At 31.3% G+C, this 12,255-nt stretch overlaps 1 protein-coding gene across 1 annotated transcript in view; it reads right to left on the bottom strand.

The window, feature by feature from the left end:
- DMD (dystrophin) overlaps nt 1-12,255 on the bottom strand; it is a 2,117,885-nt gene that overhangs the window by 613,979 nt on the left and 1,491,651 nt on the right.

Raw genomic sequence — 12,255 nt, 5'->3', positions numbered from 1 at the left:
TTTAAGTCAATATAAGTATTCTGAGAGTAAAAACTGTCATTCTGAATTGTGACAACTTATTTGGTAGACAGATGACTGCTTGTGCTTGTAATCTAATTCTTTGGGAAGTCCTGATGAGACTTTGAATATCAGTGATGGAAAAAAAGAAATCTTGCCTTTGCTGCTAATTACCTTCTAAATTTTGCTTTTTAGACTTCAGTTTCCTCATCCCCAATCTGTAGGAGTAAGATAACTCAAAATCTTGGAGCCCTTCTGCTTCTAAAATGCTATGATAATATGAAAGTGTTTATGTTTGCCTTTGATACAAATGGGCTGTGTGACTCAGGATAAGTCATTTGCTTTTAAGTAATCTACACAATACTATAAAATGATTAGTTTGTATCATCAGATGTGACACATTGCCTGGCATACAGAAGTAGCTTAATAAATACTTCCTGACACTCTGATAGGGAACAGAGAAGTCATTGACTTGAATGGAGGAAGTTTCCTTATCTATAATTAAATTACAATTAAATCACAAGTCCCATCCCTATACATATATATAGAAAGATATATATGTAAATATATATATATATACACTTATACACAATGTTTGTATATATGTATGTGCTTTGTATTAATACATGTATAATGTGTGTGTGTATATATATATACACACATAAATGTAAATGTATATAGAGTGCCAGATAAAGAGACAGACACATACACAGATTCCTGGCCAACTCAAAATTTAGTTAGAATTATAGTTAAGACATGAAATGTTTCTTTAATTCTAGCTAATTTTAAGAATTAGATTCTTAATTAATTCTAATAATTCTTTAAATTCAATCATTCCAATTTTTTTTTTTATAAATGTTTCTTAAATTGCCACAGTATAAAGTCTTTGAAATTTACATATTTGCTATGGGTAGAAACTTTTGCTTTAGAATCTTTCTTACATAGTAATTCTTTAAACATTTTAAAATAAATTCGTTTTGATATTTTGTGCTTTTATTACCAATATTTCCTAACCTCTGATCTGCCTTTTCATTTATAACAAGAATGTTTCAGTAAAACTAAACAAATAAGAGAAATATCTGACACAATATTCAATGTTCCATCTATGCAAAGAAATGGGAGAAGATAACTTCTTGTATCTACTCTTTGGGAACAAATTTTGTCATTTTGCAATATTTGGTTTTCATTGATTTATTGCTATAATTTTAATTTATATTATTCTGGTCATTGTGTATAATGGTTTCTTTGGTTTTTATTTCTTTTTTTCTAATTACTTCTTTAGGAATCAGGTTGTCTTCCCATCTTTTTCCCATAATATTCATAATTTAATAACATTACAATACATTCATGTGCAAAACCCAACAACTTATCTAACCATTTCATATTCTATGGGCATTTAGTTTATTTCTAGATATTTGCTATTACAAAAAATGCAGCTGGAACTATTTTCATGTATATGGAATGTATCTTTTTCTCCTCTATATGTGTCTCTATAGAGATATTGTCCAATTCAAATATTTTCTTTTTTGATATTTGTGTGTGTATATATACAAAGTTATATATGTATTAAAATACAAATACTGAGTGATACACACATAAAAATATTATCACATTTGATTCTCACAATAACCCCAAATAGGAAGTGCTATTATTATCATCTAAATTTTACAATTGAGGAAACTGTAGTAAACAAAGTTATATGACTTCCTAAGGTCAGAAAGCTAAGATCTGAAGCAATATTTGAACTCAAATCTTCCTGACTCCAGGTTTCTAGAGGTTAAGGCAGCTAGATGGCCTGGAAGATAGCTAACAGGTGTGATTTCAGGAAGACCTGAATTCAAATACAATCTAAGAAATTAGGTTTGTGTCCCTGGGCAAGTTATTTATAACCTCTGTTTCAGCTCCCTTAACTGTGAAGTTGGGATAATAATAAGATTTACTTCTCAGAGCTGTTGTGAGAATCAAATGAGATACTATTTGTAAAAAGTTCTTAGCACAGACTCTGGCATATAAGTTATAGAAATATACTTAATACTTCCCTTCAGTGGAATTTCTTGGTCAAAGAGGTACTTTTAGGTATTTTCTTCACATAATTACAAGTAGTTTTCAAGCAATCAAAAATTGGACCACTAATTCATGACTATTCCAACAATGCATTAGTGAACCTATACATGTTCTTCAGCACTGCTGGTTACCAGATTTTAATATTTTTGACAACTGGTTTGTTATGAGACAAAACTTGAGAATTGTTTTGCTTGATTTTCCTCATATTAGTGATTGAAGTACTCTTAATTAGTTTTTTTTCTTGTCAATTGCATCTTTAATTATAAAATATAATTTTAAATATAAAATCATATTTCTTTAGATTCAGGAGCAATCTTAAGGGTTTTTTTAAGTGCTTTTAAAATGCCAATTTTAAAATGTCAAATGCCAGTATCTTCTTTAGTGAAACTTTGTTTTAAAAACATTTTCTTCATACTTTTGAGGAATAACAATGACTGTCACCATGGAATTTTCTCTATATAATCATTAATACAAAATCACTGTCAACCTGAACTTTTTGACAATGGAAGGACAATATTTGGCACAAATTTTTTCACAAAATGCGAATTCATTTGAGATATGAAAAAATCTTCCCATGTAGTAATTTGGGGGGGATTCTAAAATGTGAAAACTTGCTATTTTAATAGGGTGCATAGTGGAAAAATGATAGATAGTGAGTTTATTGAAGTGACCTATTTTCTCCTTACTAATTTTACAAGATTTTTTTTTTCCCTCTGAAAGGTCACATTTTTTACCCTGCTAGGAAGCAGTGGGGAGTTTGACTTCAGAATTCAGGCTCAATAGCTTTTGGCCAGAAATATTAAAACAATAGAAAGAAGTGATCCAAATACTACACATTTTATTTGAGAGTTTATTCCCTTAGAGTATTGAAAAGCTGGTGGGATCAACTTTTAACAAATTTTCCACATTTGTAGACAGTGATTGTTCAAAAGAAAAATCCAATTTTCAGGTTTCTAACTTTTATGGTTTCTTTACACAAAGGGGTGTTTGAAATATGGAACAAATTGCCAGACAGCAATTGAAGTAAGTAGCATAAGTCAGTTGGAGAGAATTGAAAATATTCTATAATAGAAGATATATAGTCATAGATAGATTTTTAAGAGATAAACATTTTCTTGGAGTAGAATGATAAGATTAGTCATCTATGACATTCTCAACTAAACATGTACTTCAGAATTTTATATTTGTAGAAGTTTTAATACATTCGGTATTTTTTTCAGACAGCAATTGCCCAGAAATTTCTGGTAAAGCCATCTTTATTCTATAGATTCAAATAAGCATTTTGAGTAGTACAAGGCCAAACTATATGGTTTCTGTATTTTTAAGAGAAAATGAAAAAAATAAGCCAGTTTCTAAATCCTTTGATATTTTAGAATGCAGCTTAAAGCTATCAAGTTTGAAAAATGGGTTTATTCTTGCATATTCTCTTTGTATAGATAAATTGTAAAATTTAAAATATTCTAATACTTTAGGGTTTCCTTTTCCTTTAGGAATTCAAAGTTCAATAAAGTAGTATGTTTTAGAAGTGACTTGATCAACTACAATCAGAACCTTAATAGATGCTAAATTAAAACTGACCACAATGAATAGTTTTATCGCAGAAATTAGCAAGCATGTCCGTTTAGACTTAAAACAGTCCATTTTTCTCTCTAATGAACAAAGTAGCTCTCAGGGTATTGTGAAACTTGTTCTCTAGTTGGATGATTTTTTAATTCTGCTGACAGATACATGCTATGTAAGCACCTGAGAAGACTATTAATAGCATTCTTTGAATTAAGTTCCTTAAAATTTTTAGAAAATGAAACACTGTATAATTTAAAACACTAGGAGTTCTTATAGCATTTATCTTGTTATATTTTACCTCTCTATGCATGGACTGATTGAGTATCCAAATCTTTACATAAAAGAAAAAAATACAAATTCCTTTAATAGCTAATGAATTTAGCTAAACCGAACTAATATATTGAATGGCTTATCTGAGTTTAAAGAATTTCACATGCAAAATTCTCCTTCTTAGAAGATAAAGAGGAGGATATGAATATGATGCTCATTTATTTTATTTCAATTTCAAATTAAAAAGACAACAAAGGTCAAATCCTTGATAATATTCTTCCTACTGGGACAGATGCACAGAAGCTAGTATTCCTTGAATATCAAAGAAGGGCAATTTACCTGTTATGTTGCTTGGCATTTTGCTAGTGGATGTACCAATGACGTATTCTTAGGTCAATCAGAAAGGAGACACACTTGGATTTAAAAGACCCTGTGCTTCCCAAATGGGGTCTTTGGCTTATAAGAGAGACTAATGACCTCAATGTATTGGTTACTGCAAGCTTAACTAATAAATTGATTAAATCATATTCAAAATTTTGTCTCTTCTAATTTCATTTAGCACAATTTACACCTGTGCAAAACACATTTATTTATTAGAAATCCAATGTGAATTAAGAATTGAAAAATGTAATGTACTCAAAATTATCTAAATATGTTATAGTCATACAATTTGTTACTTTTATATTATCTACTATCTAAACAAAAACAACTATTGGATAGAGGGAAGGAAATTATCCTATTTCAAAGGAATCTTTAGACAACTATTGCACTACATACACTAAGAACTGCTTACCCCTTGGAGATCTGAATTCATAATGGACTCCACTAGCTGAGAGAAAATGAAGGGGAAAAAAAGAATGATAAATTTGTATCTTCAAATGAAATCTGAATCACAAGTTTTTATCCTACCAAGTCTCCCCTGTGGTAAGGGAAGCTATTACAAAAACAGCTGGTTATTTTGCTTGAAATTGTTTGTGAAGAATTTAATGGTATTCTTTAAAATGAAATGCCACAAACAATCAGATTGGAACGGAAAATATCACATTTTACCTAATCCATATCTAATAACGTACTAAAAATAATAAATAACAAATTTGGGAAAAGAATGGATTCTTTATTTCTTAGAGAAATCAACATTCTTTCCAAAATAAGTCAAAGTCAGTTAAAATTTCAACACAAGTCATTAATTATTTTCATAGATTTCAGAATGAAAGGCCTTTTAGTATAGAGGAAGGAGAATAATAGAATCAAGAAGACCTGGGTTTAATGCTTAACTGTCATAGATAATAGCTCTGTGACTCTGGGCAAGTTATAACCTCTAAGGGAACCAAGCAACTTTCTTAATATTATATTCAATAAAGGAGTTGTTCATCTATTATACATAGAAGGGGAATCTACCGTGGAAGTTCTCCACATAGATGAATGATGAAAACAAAACAAATCAAAAACAAGAGACCTCCAAATGTGAATTCAGTTGCATGAAAAGAAATATTAGTACTAAAGGATAATAATTGGAGTACTTGAGAATCATTTTGTGACTAGCTTAAGAAAACACTTATAAAGACTGATGCCAAAAGCAAAGAGGAAATAAAACCTGAAGCCATGTTCTTGGTAAATTGTAGTCTTTATGGTTTGTTAGAATATTTTAGCTCTCTTTGCATGTTAACCTCTTTGGTTTTTACTACATATCAATCTCTTTAATTTCATTTTCTTTTGCTTTTTTATGGTTTTTCCTCTCAGCATTTGTTTTTATTTAATATTTTATTTTCCTGTTACATTGAAAATAATTTTAACATTTATTTTTTAAAGTTTGAATTCCAGATGCTCTCTCTTCCTCCCCCCATACTGAGAAAGTACATGTGAAGTCATGCAACACATTTCCATAAATGAATGTTATGAAAGAAAACAAAGATCCCCCCAAAATTAGTTTAATTTTTAAAAGCTACTCCCTTGACTAAATCTTAATAAGAATAATTTAGTGGAGAGCATAGGTGAGTGTAGGGCATCACAAGATGACTGACTCAGGAAGAGCTATGTTCAAAAACTGTTTCTATCACATATCATCCACATAACCCTGGGCAAGTCACCTCTCAGTGTTCTGGGCAACTAGGACCTCAAGTCAAAGAGAAAATGCTGATTTATATAAATGGAGCAAATTTCTATATTTGAAATTTTTTTTATATTAAAACATATTTTTTATCCCTATCTCTGAAAGAGTGGGTAGGATTTTTTCAAGGAGAAGGAAGCAGGAAAGCATTATGGATGGTTGGAGTAGAGGAAAACAGCACAGCAACAGACATTTGTCAAGGTCTACTTGCAATAAATGAGGACATCAACCTGACTGGTGCTGAGGATTCCTGGGGAGTATTAGGAGGTAAGGTTAGATAGGTAAAGTGAAGCCAAAGTACAAAAGATATTGAAAGTCAGGCTGTGAATTCTGACCTTTAGCGTAGGGGCAAGAGGTAACCTTTGAAAGTATTGAAATATGTGAGTGACTTAATGAAAGTGGGTGCTTTTAAAAGATTAATCTTGTAACATTGCATTGTAAAGGTTAGAGAAGAAAGGGTCTGAAGGGAAGTAGATTTCTTAGGAGGATGTTGCAATAATCCAAGTGTAAAATGATAATAACCTAGGCAAGTATGGTTTCAATAGGAATAGGAAATAAGATAAATGATATCTATTTCCATGCATTTTCATATAAAACAAATATATGAGTTTGTTTTGATTTACTCTAATTTTGTTATGAGTGAAATATTTTATTTGTAGGAAGCTTAGTAAAAGGAAGAGTAAAAGGAAGAAAAAAGAAGTGTCAAAAAAAAAAATACCTTAGAAAAAAACAGATGAAAATCTGAAGAGATTCACAAACTTGACCGGTATTGGTTCTATTATTAATTTTAATGTGTGATTTCTAGAACCTAAAATGGAAGAATAAGGCAGGAAATTGCTTGAACTCTTCCAAAAACAATAATAAAACACTTAAAATGAATGTTGGGATGGCAGAAACAACAAAAAGGGTAAAACATTTTTCTAACCTAAGAAAATTTGAAAGGTTTGAAGAAAAGGACTGTCTCATTTGGGTAAAAGGGAAGTAAATTCCAAAGTTGGGAGTTTCTGGGCAAGAAAATGACATGATATGGCCCAGCAAGTCAGTGGCAGGCTTTATGCCACTCAGCCAATAGGAAGCCCTGAATCCTAGTGCATGCAGTTCAATAACCAAGATGCCATAGCCCAGCAGGAGAGTATCCAGTACCACTTAGGCAATAAGATAGGATACTGGCATAGCACAAGGCAAGTGGCCAGACTCAAACTTTAACCCCTTCCTGGACCTTTAGCTGCAGGAAGCCCCACCACATTAGCAGGTGAGAGCCAGAGTCCACAGCCCCTGGTACAAGAAGTTTGGGAAAGTGCCCTCTTTATCACAGGAACAGAACTCAACTTTAAAAGTCATGAAATAGTTTGAAAAAAGAACAAAAAACAAATTAAAAACTCATACCATAGAAAGTTATTGTGGTAACAGGGGAGAACAAAACACAAACTTAGAAGAAGATGCCATTGTCAAAAACCAACATGCAAAGCCTCAAAAAAAATGTAAAATAGTCTCAGACTCACCCCTGTCCCCCCAAAAAAAAACTTTATTGAAAGGGTTTTAAAAAAATTTTTAAAAAGAAACTAGAGAGACTGATGAAAATTTGGAGAAAGAAATGACAGTGAGGGAAGAGAATCATAAAAAAGAGTCAATAGCTTGGCAAAAGAAACACAAAAATGGAAAAAGATGCACACACACCAAAAAAAATCCCTGATGATAGATTCCTTAAAAAGTAGAATTTGCCAAATAGAACAGGAGTTTAAAAAAAAGCTGACCAAAGAATCTTGATCTTAAAAGTTAGAATTGGATGAGTTCAAGCTAATGACTCCATGAGACATCAAGAATCAATGAAACAAAATGAAGATATTAAAAAATTGAGGAAAATATGAAATATCTCATTGGAAAAAGAACCAAATTGGAAAATATATCTGGGATAGATAATAAAGAATTATTTAACTTCACTGAAAGCCATGATCAAAGAAAGAACCTAGACATCATAATTTAAAATTTTTTAAATTATCAAGGAAAACTGCCCTGATATCTAAGAACCAGGGAGTAAAATAGACATTGAAAGAATTCATTAATCCCCTTCTGAAAGACATCCCAAAATGGAAACTCCTGGGAATATTATAGTGAAATTCCAGAATTCCCAGGTCAAGGAGAAAATAGTGCAAGCAGCCAGAAAAAAAAAATTCAAATATTGTGAAGCCACAGTAAAGATTACACAGCTTCTGCATTAAAAGACTGGAGGGCTTGGAAAATGATATTCCAGAAGGCCAATGAGCTCAGATAACACTCAAGCATCACCTACCCAGTGAAAATGAACATAATTCTTCAGGAAAGGACTTCAAGCATTCCTTATGAAAAGACCAGAGGTGAACAAAAACATCTTGCTTTTCAATTATGTCACAAGAAAAGCATAAAAATGTAAATGGGAAAGAGAAAAGGGATTCAGTAAGGCTAACCTATTTACATTCCTACACCAAAAGATAATTTTGCAATTCTTAAGAACTATATAACTATTAAGGCAGTTCTGAGTATATACATAGATAAGAGATTGCAGTCATAAGGTGACTCTCATGGGATTCTATTCAAAAGAAAAAAATAAGGACTGAAAAAGAGGATTACACTGTAACTAGAAGGAAAAGAGAAGTAAAATGATAAAAAATATCTCACATGAAACAATGTAAAAGATCTATTTCATCAAAGAGAAATATAGGGCTGGAGTGGACTTAGCTTCACCCTTAGTCTTATATGAATTGGCTCAAAGAAGGAATAACAAACATACTTAATTGGGTATAAAAACTCTTTCAAATATTTAAAGAATAATTAAGTCCAATACTTTATAAACAATTTGGGGGGGGGGAAAAACCAAAGAAGGGGGCCTGTCATAATTCTTTTACTGCACAAATAGGGTACTGAAACATAAATAAAGAAGAGCTAAAAACAGAGGGGAAAAAAGCCATATAGCAATTTCCTTTAAAAACTTGATAAAACATTTTTTAAATAAAACACTAAAGAAAATATATAACCAGGATGCTACACTATGTCAATATTAAAAAAAATAATAATAAGTATAATTTGATCATGATACTAACAAAGTTGACAGAAATCATAGGATTATCTCAGTAAATGCATATATAGCTTTTGACAAAATATACTGCCCATTCCTATTAAAAATGCTAGGGAACATAGGAATAGAGTTTTCTTTAAAAAGATAATGGATTTCCAAATTTTCTTTCCCTTCCCTTTATCCCCTCCCCTACATAGAAAGTAATTTGGGAAGGAATTTGAGTAGATAAACTATTGCTTTTTGCAGATGATATGGTGGTGATACTTTAGCAAAATTATAAGATATTAAACAAACACACATCAGCATTTCTATATATTACCAACAAAGCCCAAAAACAAGAGATATAAAGAGATTTAAATAACTACAGACAATATAAAATACTTAGGTGTCTATTTGCCAAAACAGATACCGCATCTATATGAACACAATTACAAAATTCTCACACAAATAAAGTTAGATCTAAACAATTGAAAAAAATATCGTTTGCTCATGGGTAGGTTGAATTAATACAATGTTAAACATGTTAAAATACATGTTAAATCCAATATATGTATACATATTTATATAATTACTGTGCTGCACAAGAAAAATCAGATCAAAAAAGAAAAAAAATGAGAAAGAAAACAAAATGCAAGCGAACAACAACAAAAAGAGTGAAAATGCTATATTGTAATCCACACACAATTCTCACAATCCTCTCTCTGGGTATAGATGGCTCTTTTTATCACAAGATCATTGGAGCTGGCCTTAATTATTTCCTTGTTGAAGATAGTGAATAAAAATAGCAATCTAATCTTTGACAAACCCAAAGATCCCAAATTTTGGGATAAGAATTCATTATTTGACAAAAACTGCTGGGAAAACTGGAAATTAGTATGGCAGAAACTAGGCATGGACCCACATTTAACACCACATACTAAGATTAGATCAAAATGGGTCCAAGATTTAGGCATAAAGAACGAAATCATAAATAAATTGGAGGAACATGGGATAGTTTACCTCTCAGACTTGTGGAGGAGGAAGGAGTTTGTGTCCAAGGGAGAACTAGAGACCATTATTGATCACAAAATAGAACATTTTGATTACACCAAATTAAAAAGTTTCTGCACAAACAAAACTAATGCAAACAAGATTAGAAGGGAAGTAACAAATTGGGAAAAATTTTTTACAGTTAAAGGTTCTGATAAAGGCCTCATCTCCAAAATATACAGAGAATTGACTTTAATTTATAAGAAATCAAGCCATTCTCCAATTGATAAATGGTCAAAGGATATGAACAGACAATTTTCAGATGATGAAATTAAAACTATTTCCACTCATATGAAAGAGTGTTCCAAATCACTATTGATCAGAGAAATGCAAATTAAGACAACTCTGAGGTATCATTACACACCTGTCAGATTGGCTAAGATGACAGGAACAAATAACGATGAATGTTGGAGGGGCTGTGGGAAAACTGGGACACTGATGCATTGTTGGTGGAGTTGTGAAAGAATCCAACCATTCTGGAGAGCAATCTGGAATTATGCCCAAAAAGTTATCAAAATGTGCATACCCTTTGACCCAGCCATACTACTACTGGGCTTATACCCCAAGGAACTACTAGAGAAGGGAAAGGGTCCTATATGTGCCAAAATGTTTGTGGCAGCCCTTTTCATAGTGGCTAGAAGCTGGAAGATGAATGGATGTCCATCAATTGGAGAATGGTTGGGTAAACTATGGTATATGAATGTTATGGAATATTATTGTTCTATAAGAAATGACCAACAGGAGAAATACAGAGAGGCTTGGAGAGACTTACATCAACTGATGCTGAGTGAAACGAGCAGAACCAGAAGATCATTATACACTTCAACAATGATACTGTACGAGGATGTATGCTGATGGAAGTGGATTTCTTCAACATAGAGAAGAGCTAATCCAATTCCAATTGATTAATGATGGACAGAACCAGCTACATCCAGAAAAGGAACACTGGGAAATGAATGTAAACTGTTATTTTTACATTCTGAATCCAATTCTTCCTGTGCAACAAAAAAAAATTCGGTTCTACACACACATATTGTATCTAAATTATACTGTAATATATTTAATATATATAAGACTGCTTGCCATCTGGGTGAGGGGGTTGGGGGAGGAAGGGAAAAAATCTGAATAGAAGTAAGTGCAAGGGATAATGTTGTAAAAAATTACCCATGCATATGTACTGTCAAAAAAATGTTATAATTATAAAATAAAATAAAAAATTAAAAAAAAAAAAAAGGAAAGATTACCAGCCAAAACGAAAAAAAAAAAAAAATTATTTCCTTGTTGAAAAGAGCCATGTGCATCAGAAGTGATCTTCATATAACCTTGTTATTGCCATGTACAATGATCTCTGGTTCTGCTCATTTCATTTAGCAAGGTTTTATAAGGGTTAATGTTGAAAAATTATCCATGTGTATATTTTGAAAATAAAAGGCTTTAATTAAAAAAGTTAAGTGGTATATATCTAAAACCATCAGCAAATATTATTTGTAATGAAGATAAGCTAGAAACCTTCCCAATAAGACCAAGGGTGAAGAAAGGATGACCATTATCACCACTATTGTTTATTATTGTAATAGAAAGTTTGGCTATAGTAATATGAGAAGAAAAAGAAATTGAAGGAATTTGAGTAGATAAACTATTGCTTTTTGCAGATGATATGGTGGTGATACTTTAGCAAAATTATAAGATATTAAACAAACACACATCAGCATTTCTATATATTACCAACAAAGCCCCAAAACAAGAGATATAAAGAGATTTAAATAACTACAGACAATATAAAATACTTAGGTGTCTATTTGCCAAAACAGATACCGCATCTATATGAACACAATTACAAAATTCTCACACAAATAAAGTTAGATCTAAACAATTGAAAAAAATATCGTTTGCTCATGGGTAGGTTGAATTAATACAATAAAAATGACAGTTCTACCTAAATTAGTTTATTTATTCAATGCCATACTAATTAAACTACCAAAAATTGTTTTATAAAGCTAAAAAAATAATAAAATTATAATGATAATCATGAAAGTTATTTGGTACTGACTAAAAAATAGAACAATAGAACAGTACAATAAATTAGAAACATAAGACACAGTGGTAAATCAGTATAGTAACAATGTTTGGTAAACACTAAGACATCTTGTTGTATGGTAGTTGATATCCATTT

Source organism: Sminthopsis crassicaudata, chromosome 3 (assembly GCF_048593235.1).
Source record: "Sminthopsis crassicaudata isolate SCR6 chromosome 3, ASM4859323v1, whole genome shotgun sequence".
NCBI lineage: Eukaryota > Metazoa > Chordata > Mammalia > Dasyuromorphia > Dasyuridae > Sminthopsis > Sminthopsis crassicaudata.
The sequence above is the reverse complement of the archived record's forward strand: the minus strand, read 5'-3'. Positions and strand labels throughout refer to the sequence as shown.